Source organism: Saccopteryx bilineata, chromosome 8, assembly GCF_036850765.1.
Source record: "Saccopteryx bilineata isolate mSacBil1 chromosome 8, mSacBil1_pri_phased_curated, whole genome shotgun sequence".
NCBI classification, from domain to species: domain Eukaryota; kingdom Metazoa; phylum Chordata; class Mammalia; order Chiroptera; family Emballonuridae; genus Saccopteryx; species Saccopteryx bilineata.
In genome coordinates this window covers 72,093,644-72,112,654 of record NC_089497.1, presented here as the reverse complement: position 1 = coordinate 72,112,654, position 19,011 = coordinate 72,093,644, and the positions used below count along the sequence as shown (strand labels likewise).

Here is a 19,011-nt window from a genome sequence, read left to right as displayed (position 1 = left end):
AAATACAAATATCTGTTGAACCCAATACCTGTTAGAGGGTCCATATCCTCAAGGGTCTTATCTATTTGGTACCTACTTAGTGCTGCAATCAATGGATTGGGAAGTTTAGAAGACATGGAAATGTAGCCCTATTTTTATTTTTTTTAACAGAGACAAAGGAACAGATAGGGACAGACAGACAGACAGGAAGGAAGAGAGATGAGAAGCATCAATTCTTTGTTGCAGCTTCTTAGTTGTTCACTGATTGCTTTCTCATATGTGCTTTGACCAGGGGGCTATATCAGAGCAAGTGACCCCTTGCATAAGCCAGCAACCTTGGGCTCAAGCCAGCATGGGCTCAAGCCAGCGAGCCTGCACTCAAGCTGGTGAGCCCATGCTCAAATCAGATGAGCTTGTGCTCAAGCTGGCGACCTCGGGGTTTGAACCTGGGTCCTCTGCATCCCAGTCTGACACTCTATCCACTGGTGATGTAGCCCTATTTTTTTAATACAAGTAATCTGGTTGAAAGGATCAAACCACCACAAATGGAATTATTATCAAGAAGAATAAGCTGGGTACCATGTGGCTTTGATATGCTCTGGAATGGACTATTGCTGTTGGTAAATTGTAAAAAAGTAGGCTAGAAACAGAGGCTGGATTGTAGACTACTTTGAAAGTTACAAGGAGATGCTTATTAGCAGTAGGGAGCCACTGAGGGTTCTGAGTAGGTAGTGACATAGTGAAATGGCATGTTAAGGAGACCTTTATGTCTATAATGATTTCCTCTCACCTCTCATTCATTTGGGAGCTAAGGAACAGTATAAATTACATATCTCAAAAGTTGTCATCTGATCTAACTAATGGACTGTGAAACGTAAAACACAGTCCTTGCTCCCTGCCATCAAGTGGTGCAGGATTTTAAACCTTAGACTCACAGATGGTGAAGCCAATGGCTCATGGGATTAAGGTCTAAATAAAAAGGCCTGAGATGACTTTAGACCTCAGACAGATAAACTTTAGTCTACTGAAAATGGCTGCAATTAGTAATAGTAGCCCAAACTAAGAAAGCTGCTTGTTTCTGTAATCAACTTGTCCTTTAAAAAAGGTAATAAATATATATATATATCAAATGAAAAAAATAAAATAAAAAAAAGTTAATAAATATGTATCAATCCTTCCTAACTCTCATGCCCTTGGTAGGCATCACTAATCGATAACAGAGTCTTTCTTGGTGTGCTCTGATAGGCCTTGCAATACTTCTCAAAAGTTCTATAGAAAGCTATTACCAGTTGGTTGTAGTTGGCCCTAGAGATAAAACTGTTTGCTATCCTATATTAGCAGGTAATTCTGCCTAAGATGGTGTTGATGAATTCATCCAAGTGGCTGTGTCCACTTACTACAATATAATTTTTTAAAAGTCACAAAATCTATATGACCCTTGGTTTATCAGTTAGTACTAGAAGAAAGAGTTGGGTGGGTTTCCAAATCCTCTCATGTTTAGAAGAGGTCTAATATATTGTGAGAGTGATTTGTGACACCCATGCAGTTCATGATTCAAAGAAACAGGCACAGAAGATCTAAAAACACCTCACTGGATAACTCTAGAATGCTATCTACGTGACAAGGGACCACAGCCAACACCCATCTTCTCCTGTCCTTCCAGTATCTGCTGAATGAAAATTAAAGAAGCATACAATGCCTCCATGTATAACAGAATGTTCACTGCTGAAAAGGTTGATGGCAGTCCAGAACTGCTGAGTGTTTACCATATGCTACATACTCACCTAAAAACCGTCCCAACGTTATTTCATGTAATCTTCATATGGCTTTATGCATAGCTATTATATTCCTATTTTTCAAAATCAGAAAATTGATTTTCAGAGAAATTAAGTAACTTTTCCAAGATAATTCAACTATTAAGTGTTGGAACCATGATTTGAAGTAGTCTGCTTGATTCTACCCCCCCCCCCCGTATTGCTGGATGGGATTTTCTGTAATGATAGAAATATTCTATATCTGTACTGTCCAATACAAGGCCACTAGCTGTATGTGGCTAATAAGCACTTGAACTGTGACTAGTCTAACTAATTAACTAAGTTTTAATTTTATTTAATTTAAATATAAAAAGCCGTATGTGGCTTGTGGATATCACATTGTGTAGCACAGCATTAGACAATGAACTTCATGAGGGCAAGTACCACATGTTTTATTGATTACTGTATCCTCAACATTTAGCACAGTACCCTAGTGTATATTCTATACACAATAATATTTTTAAATAAACAAGTAATTTTAAAATCTGTGCACATAATTTATGTAGAAATCATGTCCCTTAAATACCAACCCATTGGAAAACTCACTCAGGTTCTTCATGCTTTGAGACTCACCATCACCAACCAGATAATATAGGATAATAATAAAGATAGTTACTTACCTATCTCAGTATATAAGGAAGAAATAATAATAAAAACCCACTAATTTTGTAAAGAAAAGTTTTACCTGTAAATCATTGGTCAGCCAGAGGACAAAACCTCATTCTTTTTTTCATCTATTTCAATAGGAGAAAATGAATTTTTACTTGATATAAAGAAGCCAAGTAAAATTAGTAGTTTTTTTACCCTTTTCCCAAATATAGTAGTGTATCATCTGTCTCAGTAAATATTTATAAATATGGCAATATCCATCATAGGATTCAAAATGAAACTAAATAAAATTTAAGTGTGTGTGAATAATTCCAAATGTAGCTCTGAAAAAGAGAAAAATGCAATGCATAATTGTTTTTGCCTGCATGGTGCCAAAGAGCTAGACTTATTCCACTCTCCCTATAAAATTATATATATAATAACTTTATATAAAATAAATAAATGTTATATATAATAATAATGAACATAAAATATATAGTATAGATAGCTTTAATAAAAGATTTTTACATTTTACAAAGATAAAATAAGGTTCATTTTAATATCAGTTGTAAGTAGGATGGCAACTATTTTTGTTTGAGACAGCTTGCAAAGGTACTGTAAGAAACTTTGTTAGATCTTTAAAAGGCAAGAAAGTCTCCTGATACCTTTACCTTTGAGCAAGTTTCTATGAAATTTCATTCTTAAATAGTCATAAAAACCACACACGATACTTGCTAAAAATGCAAATTTCCATTTGCCACTCACAGAAACTATATGATTCAGAAAATCTCAGGAAGGGTCCAGGAATCTTCATTTAAGCAGTTCTTAAAAATTTGGTCTTATAACTTTGAGAAATACTGTAAATGCTTCTAAGATAACTCTATGTAATAAGGAAGCAGAGAAAACATCTACCTGATGCAACGTCTCCCTTCTTAGGACCCATGTAGAATTGATATGCTTGGTTAGTGGCACACATGATGAAATGACCTGCCACATCTGTCCTATCACTCTTCCCCCCGCCACCACCATTCTGCAGTTTGAGAGTCATCATTGATCTTTTACCCCCAATTCCTGATGTGAGCACTGAATGACTAATCAGTTTTGAGCCCATTCCCATTATAAACAAGACCCACCCCTCTCTCTCCCTCTCTCAACATATAAGAGAAAGAATGTAGTCACAGGAGCTGTTGGCAGCCATCTTGCAACTATGTGTGAAATGAGACTCATGATAAAGCTGTCCCTAGGAACAAAAGGAAGAGCAAAGGGGCAGAGCCTTGAGAAGCATTGCTGAGCTAGATCAAACCAATCTTGAAGCCTGTACTACCTCTAGTACAATACTCAGATTGTTTTTAAACAGTTTAAGTTTTTTATTCAGAACATTGAAAAACCTAATTGACACAGGCTGCCATTTTTTTAATTTCATACAACCATTTTTTTTCTTAGTTTTGCTCTCTGTGCCTCCTAGATGTTTTGCATTCCTTCTCTGGTACTGCTGTAAGCATTATGTGAAGGCATGGCTGCATGTTTACGTTCTCACTACTCATTTACCCCCACTACACAATTGCTACTAATACCCTTCTATTCCTCTTCTTCCTTTGCCACTTTCTCTTCTCACTAGAACTGAACCATCAGATATACAAGTACTTCTACCTCCTGGGAAAAGAGAGCTATTAAAACCCTTTGACTGATTTAATGAAGTCCATATCTTTACAAGAAACTGCCTTTCCAAAGGCTTGATGAATGCATTAGCTCTCTCTCAGAACCCTCTGTGCACTTTTATTCTGGCTGTTCTAGCATTTTAGGTGCATTTCAAAAGCATTTAGATGTTCTTCACCCTTTGGTTCTTTCATGCAATATCTTTTCATATTTTGTCTCGTCACAGTAGAAAAAGATGAAGATGCAGAGGAAATCACAGTGGATGTCCAACAGAAGTCAGACGGCCCCTTGCAGGGGCCTCAGGCAGTTGAATAGATGAGCCCACCAAAGAAAAACACGGGGCTGTCAATCCATCTGTGCAAGGAGTAGCAACTGTAGGATCCTCCGCTCTGAAGACAGAAAGCAGAAAAAAAATCTACCCTCTTTTTTTTTCCTTTCACTTAAGGAGATGAGAGCATATGAAATTTAAAAAATCAGTAATAGAAACTGAATTCAGGAAGTTTGCAAGGCAGGAAAAAAAAGTCAAATAGAAATTCAACCAATTTTTTCTTTTCACAGCTTTGGGACTACAAATGGGAGAACCTTTACTAAAAACCTCCTTCTAATTACTTCATGAGCCAAAGAGGAACTGAAACAACTAAGAATTACAGAATATTTTCATTAATCTTCTATTTCCAAAGAAAAGACCAAAGAAATCAAGTGTTCATCTAGGGAAATGTTATCACCACACTTATTTGTTTGTCTGTTTATTTAGTTGTTGCTGTCTGCTTTATCGCTTATATAATGTTAACATTCTTTTAAAATGGGCAGATGGACTTCATTCAAGTTCTGACAGTAACTCTTTGTTATTGGTACAAATGGCTTCAGAGGTATTTAATTACCATTAGTAGTCATCCGTTTGCTCCTGGCTGGTGACATTTGGAATAGTAAGCAGGCAGAATTCTTTGTGTCCAGTGAGTTCATAGAAAGTTAAACCTACTTTTGACAACAGACTCAAGCTTAGCTACCATTAACTCCCCTCTTCAGTTACTGGATGATGTGTTTGAACAGTATGAATGATTAATGAAGGCTAAATAGTCCAGTTTCTATCTTAAAACCTTTTGTTAACTGCCAGATAGCTGAGTGACTGGCAAGGTGAGTTGAGCTCAAGTAAGTATTCATGCAATCTGTTGCTTGTACTATAAAACAAACAAACAAACAAACAAAACATTAACTTGTCAATTGTTTTCAAGAGATGTAATAAAGTAGAAACTCTCACCTTTATGTCTTACTCTTTCATAGACAATACCGGGCACCATGAGTTTTTGCCAGTTTGGCATCCGAAAGTGAATTTTGCTAGTATATCCAAGTACATAATTGTTTCAAGGAAGCCAAGATAAAATGTTGTCAACTGGTAGCAACCCACTCAAAGCTCCTAAAAGTAGCATTTGAATTTTTCTGCAGCAAATTCTAGAATTGTTCTTAGGGAAAAAACAACATATCATCCATTAAGTTGAGAAACCCACTTATGTCTGATAATTTATTAGAGATAGGTTGATATATAAAGATGCTCAGGCCATTTGTTGGTTGATCTGTAAGAGGCATCCATACCGCTAACTCCTCTGGAGACATCTCTTACAAAAGAGATTATGGAAGAGGCCAGACAAAGCTGGAAGCTTAATGGAAGCTGAGATTAAGAATGCATGCAGAGGGCCAAAAATTGAAGATGACCATTGACAGTAAGAAAGGGCAAGGAAGCGAGATTGTAAAGAGATAGTACAATTTGGGAACATAGTTAAAACATACTTTTTTACACATTTTCAGCGACTTCTTTGGCCATGCCTTATATTCACTCTCCTTTGCCTTTATAACACTCTGGTTTTTAGGGCGTCCCTTATGACATTTCTGATCACCCAAACAGCCCAGAATTTGAGATCCTTGGCAAATAACATGGACACATCTATCCAACAAGATTTGCCTAAAAAAACCAAACAAATAAATTCCTGTCATTTCTTGTTTTGTGGTATATTTGGCAGGTATCTCCAACAGTTTAGAAACTGTTTCTAAACAAAGTGCCTTGAGGTATTTAAAATTAATTATTCCACACTACTTATTTTGTAATGTGCTTTATCCATCACTTTCATTAATTATGTATTGATATAGCCTGGGCATCTCCTTCCAAAGAGAAGATAGTAAAGTAAGATCAAAACTAGTGTTTTCTAAAGAGAATTCACAAGCCCACTTCATTCAGTTGTTGACTCAACAAACCTTTTGGGGACACATTATGTGCCAGAAAATGTGCTTGGCACTAGGGATACAGAGATGTTGAATACACAGCCTTTGCCCACAAGGCTCCCACTATCTCTTTGGAGAGAAAGACAAGTCAGGGTACCAGCTGTAGAGAGGGTAATGTGGGAAAGCAGAGGAGGGATTTTTCAAGCTAACCTAGAATGGGGACTGTGGGCTTGAAGAAAGCTTTCCAGAGAGATCAATATTAAGCTGGGTTGTTCAGTGTGACCCACCCCTAGATATCAGGGACTCCCTGGGCTGCACTCATTTACCTAGGACTCAGTCTTACCTGGAGGACCTCAAGGCCTCTATTCCATAGCTGACACAGGGATGGGCTGTCAGAGGAAGCCAGGACCCACAGCAATGCCCAGGGCCCAAAGAAACACTATTCTGATGTCAGATTACCTTTAAATTCCAAGTGTGACAGCAGTGGAAACAAGCAACAGTTGAATGGGCAGGATAAATAAAATGCAAGAAAGAAAGATGGAAGGAAGGAAGGGAGGGAGGGAAGAAGGGAGGGAAAAAGAGAAAAAAAGTAAAAAGTGTCACCCTGAAAGGAGTGAAGGGAAAGGGGAAATGACACCACCCAGATGATCTAAAACATCAACCTTGAGCCAAGTTTGTACATGTTAATAATGCTTGACATAGCTCAGGGCATGCAGACAGAGTCCAGAAACAGCACATTGTGAAAGTGTGCTGGGTTAGAAAGGATTTTGCAGAACCTGCAAATCATATAAATTCTGATGAAGGCCTGATTAGCCTTCAGTGTGGGAATCTTCCCAGTGGATTTGTGGCCGACTGGGACAGCTCAGAAGGTAAGCTGGAGGGAAGGAATCCCCCGGGGCCAATCCTCTTAAACCTGACAGCCACTAACTGGAGATGGAGGCAGGAGGGGAAGGAACTGGGCAGGCTGAGTCTGTGAAGTGGAGGGGAGGGCATGTGGGCCACCCAGAAAGTAGAAAGGGCACACCCGTCTCAGCACACTGATGACCTGTAATTGGACAATTTTGCTCTTGGCAGAGGCTTTTGTCTCAATGACTTCTCTTTTAGAGGCTTCAATATTAGCTCTTACAATAACTAAGGATCTCATCAGAAAGAAGAAACCCTTGTAAAATCAAAGGAGGTTTAAATTTGGATGCAAAGTTTACCCAATACATACTATTAACCTTAGCTTGAGGCTGGATTCTGAAAAAGAAAAAAATTCTGGCAGGAAGAAGTGAAGTGGGTTATGACTAAAATGGTCCAGTGCTCAGAAATCCTACAAGTAAGGCAGAGAGCAAGGCTCAGGAAAGAGGAGCTCCCCTGGGCGGGTCACAGGGGCGAGCCTGAGCCGGGTGGGCCACCCAGCCCATACGTACCCCAGCCCCTGAGCAGTGTCTGGATGAATGGAGTCAACAACCCTGCTTTCCACTCCTCTTCCCATTGCATTGGCTGTATGACTTTCAGTTGGTTATCTGTTCTTGTCTATGCTGCAGTCTCCACATCTGCAAAATGGGCAAAGGAAGAAAATATGCACCTCGTGCAGTAGTGAGATAATCTCCTTCAAGTGTTGGGGCCATGGGATTGTGTAAGTGTTCAGGAAGTAAGCTGATAATATCTCCAAACCTTAGAACTCTCCTGCAACATCAGTATTGTGATCGATCTCCAACAAAGAGATCAGAAAACTGAAAGTGAGAAGGTCAGGAGGAATTACTGAAGGTCACAGAGCCATCCAATGACAGAGGCAGAATTTTCACCCACATAAATGGCTATGTCATCTCTGTTCTTTTCCATTAACTCCACATTCCATGCACTGATTTTTTTCAGTTGATCCTCTTGCTTTGTATATATATAAATATGTGTGTGTATATATATATATACACACACACACACACACACACACACACACACACTCTTATTTCCCAGAAACATTGCCCTGTTCTACAACCATAAGGATCTACAATGCAAGGCAACTCTAACATTTCTCGTTTTTCTACGAACATGCCCAGAGCGCCTCGATAGCAGTACCTGGGAATATGTATCCACTTTACTTAGAAGAGCTGCAATGACCCAGATCAGCCTTGCCAAGGACCAGGGACCCACAAAACTGGTTTTGAAGGTACCCCTTCTAAACACCTGTAATGGTACTGTTACTTACTCTCTGACCTGGGCAGTGCACACATCACAGGATGTGCAGGCAGGAAGGGGCGGCAAGACATGATTCCGGCTTGGCTAATTTTTACTCCTTTCTGCAAGTCGGACCCATTCCAAAAGGCTGCGGTATTCTGTGAGGGGAACCAAGGACCAAAGAGAATATATTCATCATAACTGACCCCAAACAAAGGGCTCCCTCTGCCTTAAGTCCCTTTGAAGAAGGTGTCATTAGAGGTGAAACATGCAGTTGGTGTTAAGCCGTTGGCCCAGCGCCATCACTGTAAACACGCTTGTCACTTTCCTGTTCAACTATCCTTTGCTGTTTTAAGATATCTGTCCCTCATGTGCCTTGGACAAGTTCAGATTGCCAGTAAACTATCTCAGGCAACCGGGTTCTGTTTTGCTTCTAATTCAATCTCGGGTTTGTTGAAGGGACATGAAGTTTGTATCTGAGAAGATGTTTGGGGCTGCAAGACTAAAAGTAGCCTAAGCAAAAAAGAAAATGTGTTATAGCACATAACAAGAGGCTGAGGCGAGGGCAGTCCTGGGCCAGGGAGATCAGCCATTCAAATGCACTATCATAGACCCAGGTACTGCTCACCTTTCCTCCCTCTTAATTGCAGCAGGTCAAGTATATCGCTCAGGATTACAGGTGCAACAGTACCCCAAACCAAAGGATGTCTCTTTTCTGTGCACCTATTTTTAAGAGCAAGAGGAATCTTCCTAGAAATCTCCAGAGCAGCCTGCCCTTCATGTTTCATGGGCTAGGTTTGGGTAATTGTCCACTCTTAAATCCATCACTGGCAAGAAGTCATTAGATTAGTCAAATTGACTATCTGGGACTGGTAAAAAGCCTAGAGTGGCAATGGATGTTGATAGTTGAAGTCATACACACCTGGGTTTGAGTCTAGGCTCACCATTTACCTCTTAAAATTCTAGTAGCCTCCCTTGGAAAATAGGGTTAAAAATATCTACTTCAAAGGTGGTTGGTGAAGATTAAATGCGGTCATGCTTGTAAGAGGCATAGTGCAATGCACGGCTCATAATAGTTACCTAATGCCTGTTGCTTTCTCCTGGGTTCTTTGTTTTTCTCCCTTTTGGAAAGCTGTCAGCATATGTGTTTCCCTTAGAACTGGAGGACTTTCCCTTGTCTTTTCATGTCTGCAGAAACTTCTCCTGCCTCTTCTTGTGATTTCTGGTTTCACAACATTATTTGTAACGCTTTTAAGAATATGATTATTACTTGTTATTAATACTACTATTGGAGTAATTGATAAATGTGTAGTATAAAATGATATTGACCCACAGTTCACATCTGTTGTCATATTTGACCCTGGTAATGTGGTCAATTGGGGATGCTACAATTAAAGGTAATGAACCAATTCATTTCCTTGTAATTTGTTATGTTTAATAAGAGTCTTCCATGCACTTTGTCCAGTGAATATGCCCACACATTAATCTTGATCAACTGCCAGCAAGTGTTTAATGAGGCCTTTGTTGCATGGTTTAAGGTGTCCCTTTGCTATATTTACCATTTGTGGAGAAACTTAAGAAAGTAAAATGCATATATTTTGTCACTAGAGAAGTTTTCTTGCTGCCCTGAGAAAGAGACAAGTATTGTTTGCATAACAGAACACAAAAAGAGCTAATGAGGATGCATTGGTTTAAATCATTATTAAGAGACACACTTATTTTAAAAAATTGAAGATAATCTCTCATATGCCTGAGTTGTGACTGCTCTCAGGTAAATGCTACAGAAAACATTCTGCATTACAGCAGAGCTGATGATCTATTTTTAAAATTTTTTCTTTACTATTTCTAAACAGCTTTTTGTCATCCAAAGAGAAAATGCATTAGTTTTTAGATAGTCAGTCATGTATTGAGAACTCACTTTGTGCCACACCGTGCTACACGGAACAGAAAGTATAAAAGTCAGAAAAGACCGGGTCGTGGCCCTTGAGTGAGACAGTCCAGTTTGACACATATAATCAGTTTGAACAATGCAGGAGAGTTATATGAAGTGGAAGGAGAGCTGGCATGGCTTTTGGCACTGTCACAGCTAGCTGGTGGCTTGGACAAACTACCTATCTTCTTTGGGCCTCTGTTTCCCTCCTTCGTAAAATAAGTGATTTTAACTAGAGAATGCCGAGGTGGTCAAATTCTAATATTCTGTGGTTCTCAAAGTGGTCCAAAAAAAAATCACTAAAATCTGGACTAGTCAGCAAAGGTTCATAAGATGAGCTAAACTAGAGGTAGCGTTAAAGAATGAAGAAGAGGGGGCTGTGTGCAGGGAACCTGGGCGGGGACAGCAATCCAGCGCAGCAGCAGAAGGAACGAGCAATGATTCTGCGGTCATGAGTGTCATCCTGGCTGGAGTGAGGGAACGTGCTGGACAATCAAGACAGGAAATACAGGTGGTCAATAAATGCAGACCAGCCTGACCTTGGTGGCACAGTGGATAAAGCGTCGACCTAGAATGCTGAGGTCGCCAGTTTGAAACCCTGGGCTTGCCTGGTCGAGGCACATGCGAGAAGCGACTACTGCTGGTTGATGCTTCCCACTCCTCTCTCTACCCCCTCTCTATCTCTTTCTCTCTTCTCTCTAAAATCAATAAATCAAACCTTTTTTTTTTTTTTTTTTTTGGTGACAGAGACAGAGAGAGAGGGACAAATAGGGACAGACAGACAGGAAGGGAGAGAGATGAGAAGCATTAGTTCTTTGTTGTGGCTCCTTAGTTGTTCATTGACTGCTTTCTCATATGTGCCTTGACCGGGGGGCTACAGCAGAGCGAGTGACCCCTTGCTCAAGCCAGCGACCTTGGGCTTCAAGCCAGTGACCTTTGGAATCAAGCCAGCAACAATGGGGTCATGTCTATGATCCCACACTCAAGCCAGTGACCCAGCGCTCAAGCTGGTGAGCCCGTGCTCAAGTTGTCAACCTCAGGGTTTTGAACCTGGCTCCTCTGTGTCCCAGTCCAATGCTCGATCCACTGTACCACTGACTGATCAGGCACTATAAATAAAATCGTTAAAAAAGAAAAACAGAAGTATGGAGCCAGACACAGTCTGAGCACGTTAGCCTTGATGTTACTACTATATACATAGGAGGCTTCACCCTCTTATCTGCTTTTTATTTTCATCCATTTTCTCTTCCTCCTCTTCTTTCTCTCCTACCTGATTTTTTAAAACTTTTTTATGTTGATCATTTTCTTGCCTCCCCCCCATCTTCTCCATGTTTTCTTTTATTATAATGTTTACAGTTTACAAAGCACTTTTCCCAATATGATGACTTTAACAAGAAAATAATTCATACCATTCTCAGACTTCCCAGAGTTCAGACTCTGGAGCTAGAAAACCTGAGTTTGAGTCCCTGATTATACCTGTTACCAGCTGTCTGGTCTTAGACCAATTCTATTATCTGTACATTAATGTGCTTTCCTGCAATATGAAGATAATAGTGATGCCCACCTCACAGAGTTGTGAGAATTAAATGAATAACTAAAGCACTTATAGCAGTGCAGGGCATTTGGTTGATTCTGGGTGTGTTAACAATTATTTGGGAAAAGACCTATCAGGTTGTTTTCTCTTCTGCCTATGTGGTCATATAACATACATGAGTTTCTGTTTTTCTGACCTACTGACAACTTTTACTTGAGCAAGTTAGAGCAAGCACCATCTGAGTTAATCATTTAAATGTGCTAACCAAAATTTCAAGATTTTAAGGCTTTTTGAGCAAGGCCACAGCCTCAAGTTGCAGCTGTTTTAATTAGTTTCACTCTTTCTGCCCCGTGATCCAGAAATCTTTAATTGCACTGTAGCAGCCTCCCGCTCCGTCACAGATTGGGCTTTACCTGCTACTATTTAAAGTTTATAAATCATGCTCCTTCTGTTTGAATCATGCTTCTTCTGAAGTCTCTGAAACGAAATAAATTATCAAGATGCAATTGTCATGGTTTGTAAAAGATACTGTAAAAAGATTGTTTTTCCTTTTTCTATGAACCTGTTTTTATTTCCATTTGTCTCCAATTTGAAGCCACGAGCCTGAAGAAAATGTCAATTTTACCTTTGATGAATAGAGAAAAAAATCCTTAGTATCAAGAAACCTGACATCTGATAAGCAAACATTTCCTTCTTTCGAAGGTGGTGGGAGTGTGTTGTGGCGACCTTTTCGGGGTCCTAACTTTAAGGCTTGCCTGAGTGCCCAGTCCATACATTGCCATAGTGGGAACCCCTGGCAGGATTGTCAATGCAAAAAGAGCTAGTGCTGGAGGTTTTCAATAACACAGTGAGACTGTTTCTCAATGCAAAACCGTCATGCTCTTCGTAATGAGCTCTTTCCTTCGATATCCTGGACATACACTGATTCTTCCCACTTGGGGAAAGATTAGGTCTAATTCTGCAGGTTATAGAGCCATCAGACTTCACACATAAAATAATAAATTGAGGAAACATTGAAATAAAAGCAGATCAGTCTTAATCATCTGTTACTTCCTCTCCTGTTTTATCTACCATTGCATTTTTAAATTTCAGAGAGGGACAATCCACTCCCTACCTTCAAAATTCTTTCCTCTCCTAATGTCCACAGTCCTCATTTTTTACTTATTCATTCATTTATGTATTCAAAAAGTAAAAAGGTGCCTAAAAAAGAAGTTGATCATGCTCTCCTTTGCCCGCCAACAAAACAACATGTCAAATGTAAAAAAATAAAAATCTTCCTATTCATTTTTATTTTGCTGCCTTTAAGATGATCCAAGGTTCTTAGCCTGACACATTGAGCCCTTCACAATTCCTCCATAAACCACCTCTCCAGCCTCACATCCCACTACCTTGACCATTCCCAGCATGTGCCACAGTGACCATTTCCTCACTGGTCCCCAGAAGTACCAGGCACTTTCAGGTCATTACACATCTTTTCACACATTCCTGCTTCTTCAAATCGTTCTTTGTCCACAAATCCCTGCTATTTACTGCCCAACTTTCTCCGACTTCCTAGACACCTCTAGGAGTGTGTATTCCTGACAATATTTTTAAATCTCTCATTTTATTATAAATGATCCATTCACGTATCTATCTCTCCTTCTAGGATGGAAATTCTTTGAGTGTTGGGAGCATGTCTTAGTCATCTTTGTATCCAAAGTGCTGTGAATAGAACCTGAAACACAGCAAGTTCTTATTAAGTGTTCATTGCATGGATGGATGGAGGGATGGATGGATGGATAAATGCATAAATGAATAATTTCTGTTGCATCTTTAGTAGAGAAAGGATTAATATTACAAAGTTTCAACCTTATGTATAGGGCTGGATTCTTTCTGCTATAGATGAAAATGGATCTAACTCAGGCTGACCTAAGCAAATATCTAGTTCACATGGTTGAGAAATTTAGGGATGCAGCTAGGCTCAGAGACGACAAGTTGCCTTTATCTCTTTCTCTCATCATACATGCATGCACACTCACTCTCTTTTCTCTTCATCTCTTGTCTCTGCTTTTTTGCCCTTCTCTTGGTTATTGGTGTCATTCTCTCCTGTACGTGATAAGCATCCTTCTATCACTGGAACCAGAGAGGCTGGTCAGCCTTGGAATTGTATAATTTCATTTTAATGACCCAAGGAAAAAAGAGTGAGCTTTTTTTCCCCAGGAGTTATCTATAAAACCCCAATGACGGATTCTAATTGACTGTCCAATGTGACCAGCACAATGGGCCAGGCCCGGAACACTTTCTCAACCTGCTCCGCTAGGAAAGAGGGGGCAGTGCCCTTTAATGAGAAGTCCACAGAAGACATGCAATGAGAGACAATGACTCAGAGAATAGTAATATAATTTCATAAAGAGGGAAAGCCATCCTGAGGGGGTAAAAAATGAATTTCCCCCACACCTTGGAGTTTCTTAATGCATGTAAGCTGCTACTTAGCACACTTTAAGGTGTGGTGATGGTATTTAATGTTTAAAAGATAGGCATTTAAACATTTACCAAGTAAATTATATAAATAAAAGTAAGGAAAAGCCTTAAGTGTTAAAAAACCAAGACCACTTTTACTTTTGTTTTTGAAGATTATATATACATTTGAATTCATGCCTTTGTTCTACAATACCTTCAATAGAAGTGTCAAAACGAGAATTTCCCCTGAATCTTCTTTGCTTCATCAGAAACTACATAGACTGGGGAATTTCACCAGTAGTCCTTCTCTCTCTCAGTTTCAGGCTGGTGTCCGTCTGCGGCAAGTTATTGGAGACATGAGAAGTCAGAGCTGTTTCTCTCCTCTCAAACTTGGCAAGTTACAAATCTCATCCTCAAATGCATTTTCTCAACTTAGTTCTCCCATGCTACGTGCTTGGTGGCCCTTCTCTATTTGTCCATTTTTGGCAGAACAATGCATGGTCTATTTCCAGGACAATTTTTTTTTTTTTGAAGACCCAGATGATTGCTATTCCAAAGGCAAGGGGTGCCTGGATCAAAATGGAACCACAAGTTCCATTTGGCATCACTGAATCAACCTTATCAGCAGAGGCCAGGGATGTTTTTCTCTGAAATCAGGGCTTTTATCAAGACCACAGAGCACAAGTGAGTCCTGCGATCTGCATTTGCAACATCTGTGGCGCAGAAACTAGCCCCAGGTAGCAGGAAGGCTGACCCTTTCCACTGCTCCAAAACTCCCTGCTTGATGACTTCCTAATCTCCCATGACATGTCTTGAAAATGGATTACATTTGCTGTTTTTTCAATTATTCATGCTTAAACTGCATCTTCCACATTAGTCTCTAAGTTACATTAGGGCAGGAACATACAATGTCTTTCTGTGTCTTGCACAGTGTTCATGGATCCTCACAGAATACTTACTGAGTAACATCTTTTCAATTCTATCAACACATAAGACAGCTAAAGAGCAAAACTATTGGAGAATATATCCAGTCTACACCCTTTATTCCAGGACCTTTAAGTGTAGCGAACCTGGCTCCAGATTGATGAGTACAGTGGACAGTTCTTTGGAGCTCTGCCTTACTATTAGACTGTTTTTACTTTGAGATCTTGACTTTCTAACAGTAATAGAGCTTGGGGGGTTCTCTAATTGCTAAAAAGATAACCATTTAGGACAATGAGTAAATGATAACCAATCATACTTGCAATGTTTCTGAATAACTGGCGTCTGCCCTAATTATTTTCATAAAAGGTGAATTGCCTTTTTTAAATTTCTGAAATATGGCCAATGGTATCTCACATAACAGTAGTTAGCTACTAGCTGGTCAACTATGCAGCTATATCAAGTATATTTTGCTATATTTCAGTGAGGCAATTAAAAGCGCTATAAATTTTCAAACTTTTAATTAATTATATCCTATCAGTCCCGTTCTCAAGAAGATACCAATAAAATTCTTCAGTTTAGACAACTTAACTTTGGTTCACATTATATTAAATTAGACATTTTTAATATATGAGCTTTGTAAATAATTAGAACTCACGCTCGGCTTCTTTTTGTAATCAGAAATTTTAAAATTGCACTATATAATTACAATATACTATAGAAAAGTGTCTAGTGGATAACCTTGTTGCACTGAAATGCTTTTGCTGTAAACAAATCTATCTTTTAATAAAATATTTGTCAGTGCATATATTCAAAGAAGCACTCTCAAAGCATGTGATCAGAAGTTAGGAAATAATATTTCCAAACATAATCTTTTCTAATCGTACCATTTTGTTTTACTTAAAAATAACCTGGGCGTTTCTAAAACAGGTACAATTATCTTTGATATCAGCTATAAGGTATCATCCTTCCAGAAAATGATTTGGGGCAGAGGGAAAAATAAACCCATAGGTTGACTTTTCTTTTTTCTTTCCCTGATAATCCTCAGTCTAATTACAAATAGATATACTAGCAAAAAATAGTCTAAATTTAGCCTCTAGCTTTTTAAAAATGATAAGATGGAAAGCACTGAATTCATAGTAACATTTAAAACCCCATTCATGCAGTTCTAATACATAGTGATATTCACTGGTATATAGACAAGACTTAGTTCAGTTCAACAAACTTTTACAGAGCCCCTAAATTACACTTCTGAGTTTGAGGGTCATCAGGATAAAGATGACAGACAAGGTCCTTGACAGATAGCTTATTATTTGGGGAGGGGGGACAGAGAGCAAATATGCAATTCTAATACAATGACATAAGTTATACCCAAGGTGATATGGGAACGCAGAAGAGCAAGGGGTGCTGATGGAGTTTTTAGGGGAGCTTCTGCACTATGCGGTGCCTGGGCTGAGCCCTGGAGAAGTGTTTCATAGGTGGGAAAATTAATGAGCAAAAGGAGTAACAAAGCAGCCAGTCCATTTGGTACAGGGAGCAGCCTGATGTTTCTGCAACATCTCCTAGATTGGGGTAGGGTAGGGAATGAGGCTGGCAGGTGTCAGGTCCCAAGGTGTCTGTGCACCACAGGTAAATACGAACCCTGCTTTGCTCCAACTAAGAACTAGTCTCCGGCCAGGTCCTGTTCTGGCAGGATGTTACAGCCGTGGCACCAACTCCTCACTGAGCTACTGAGTATTCTTTGAGAACCTCTTTGTAATGTCTCCTCAAGGACTCAGAACCCTACTTTACCTCACATGTAAATTCCCCAAACTGAGCCTGCAACTGTGGGTCTTTCTTGCCACCATCTTATTTAGGGAAAGATTATTGAACACCTGCCACATTTCAGTGATTGAAGAGACACATGATAAAGAATCAGATGTTGTCCTCAAGGACTCACAAGCAAGTATTTATCCTGAGTCCCATCACCTCAGGAAGCTGAGGGCAGGCACACCAAGGTAGCAATTAGGCCAGATGCCAAACAAAATCATGAAGTGTTAAAGGGAAGAGATTTTCTCAGTCCTTATTCCCTTCCAAGTAACACATGTACATTATGTTAGCGGTCCTCTTAAAGACACGACCCCTGCCTTCAGTCCACTCAAGATAAATACAAGAAATACAATTTTTGTATTCCCTAGAGGTATTTTCATATTAGCTTTTTTTTTTTTAAGTGAGAGTAGGAGGGATACAGAGACAGATGCTCTGCCCATCTGGGGCCACTGTCAACCAAGTTATAAAGCACCTGAGGCAGAGGCTGAAGGAGTCTTCCTCAGTGCTGGGGTGATGAGCTTGAACCAGTCAAGCCATGGTTGCAGGAGGGGAAGAGAGAGAATGCGAGAGAGAAGGGGGAGGGAAGGGTGGAGAAGCAGATGGTCGCCTCTTCTGTGTGCCCTGTCTGGGAATGGAACTCAGGACATCCACATGCTGAGTCAATGCTTTACTGCTGAGCCAACCAGCCAGGACCAGCTTCTTTCTTCAGAAGCTTTCAGAGCATTTTAATACTTTAAAAAATATATTCAGATTATTTTATTTTTATCCTAAGGTATGATAAAAAGAGAGATGTAAGTGTTGGCCTAGCGTGCAGGAGTCCTGGGTTCGATTCCCGGCCAGGCACACAGGAGAAGCGCCCATCTGCTTCTCCAACCCTCCCCCTCTCCTTCCTCTCTGTCTCTCTCTACCCCTCCCGCAGCCAAGGCTCCATTGGAGCAAAGTTGGCCTGGGCGCTGAGGATGGCTCCATGGCCTCTGCCTCAGGCGCTAGAATGTCTCTGGTTGCAACAGAGCGACACCCCAGATGGGCAGAGCATCGCCCCCTGGTGGGTGTGCCGGGTGGATCCCAGCCGGGCACATGCGGGAGTCTGTCTGACTGCCTCCCCATTTCCAACTTCAGAAAAATACAAAATAAATAAATAAATAAATAAATAAAATAAAATAAAATAAAAGAGAGATGTACAAAATATGCCAGCTTTTGGCAAAGTAAAGAATACCATTCTGTTGGCACTTATCCCAGCCAGAAGCGGGGAATGGCATTGGCATCAGAGGTGGGGGACGGTTTGTTTATAGATGTTGGCACCATCAATAAATAATTTCTGAACATCTTCTAGGTACAAGAAGCTGGCGACAGAAAGGAATCTGGTAAGAGCTGTGAGACTGCAGTGGGAGACAAGTAAGGCTGAGGCAGGCGTGCAGAAGTGAGGTAGAGAAGAGGAAGCACTGGCTGGGGTTCGAGAGGTTCAGCTGGCAAGGGGTTTGCATCTAAAACACTGAATAGCAGTAGTGGGCCTGAGTGATGCAGTGCAATGAAGAGGGCACTGTGTCACCCAGAGCCCCACCCATTCTGTACATTACCGTGCAAAACTCAGGACCCTCCAAGGACCTGCCATGGCCAAGGCTGAAGAAATTCTTACTGCTCCGGCAGAAGTCAACCGCTCTCTGAAGGACTTCTGCTGTGAGGAGAGGCCCCAGGCTCAGCTCTAAGTGGGAAGATGTTCATGGGGAGGCAGTGGCCTGGAGCCAGGGTGCTGAGGGTGGCCCTTAAAGCTCCTCATTGTGTGAGGCCTGGTCTCCAGATCCTCAGGACTTCTCACAATTCAGCTCAAGTTCTGCAAAGTCATATTAGCTATGGTTAGGATGATTCTACAATGTGGTGATTTAAACTGGGACTTTTCCAGTTTGGGATACAGAATCACTCTAGCTATTAACCTTGAACATCTAACGCACGACTGTGCATGATGCCTG

The 19,011-nt window shown here is 40.3% G+C and overlaps 1 long non-coding RNA gene across 1 annotated transcript in view; it reads left to right on the top strand.

Annotated features, from left to right (window-relative positions):
* Positions 1 to 7,083: 7,083 nt before the first annotated feature.
* LOC136312204 (uncharacterized) overlaps positions 7,084 to 19,011 on the top strand; it is a 66,871-nt gene continuing 54,943 nt past the window's right edge. The window contains exon 1 of the long non-coding RNA XR_010726906.1: positions 7,084 to 7,120. This is a non-coding gene — a long non-coding RNA (uncharacterized lncRNA). The remainder of the gene's footprint in view (positions 7,121 to 19,011) is intronic.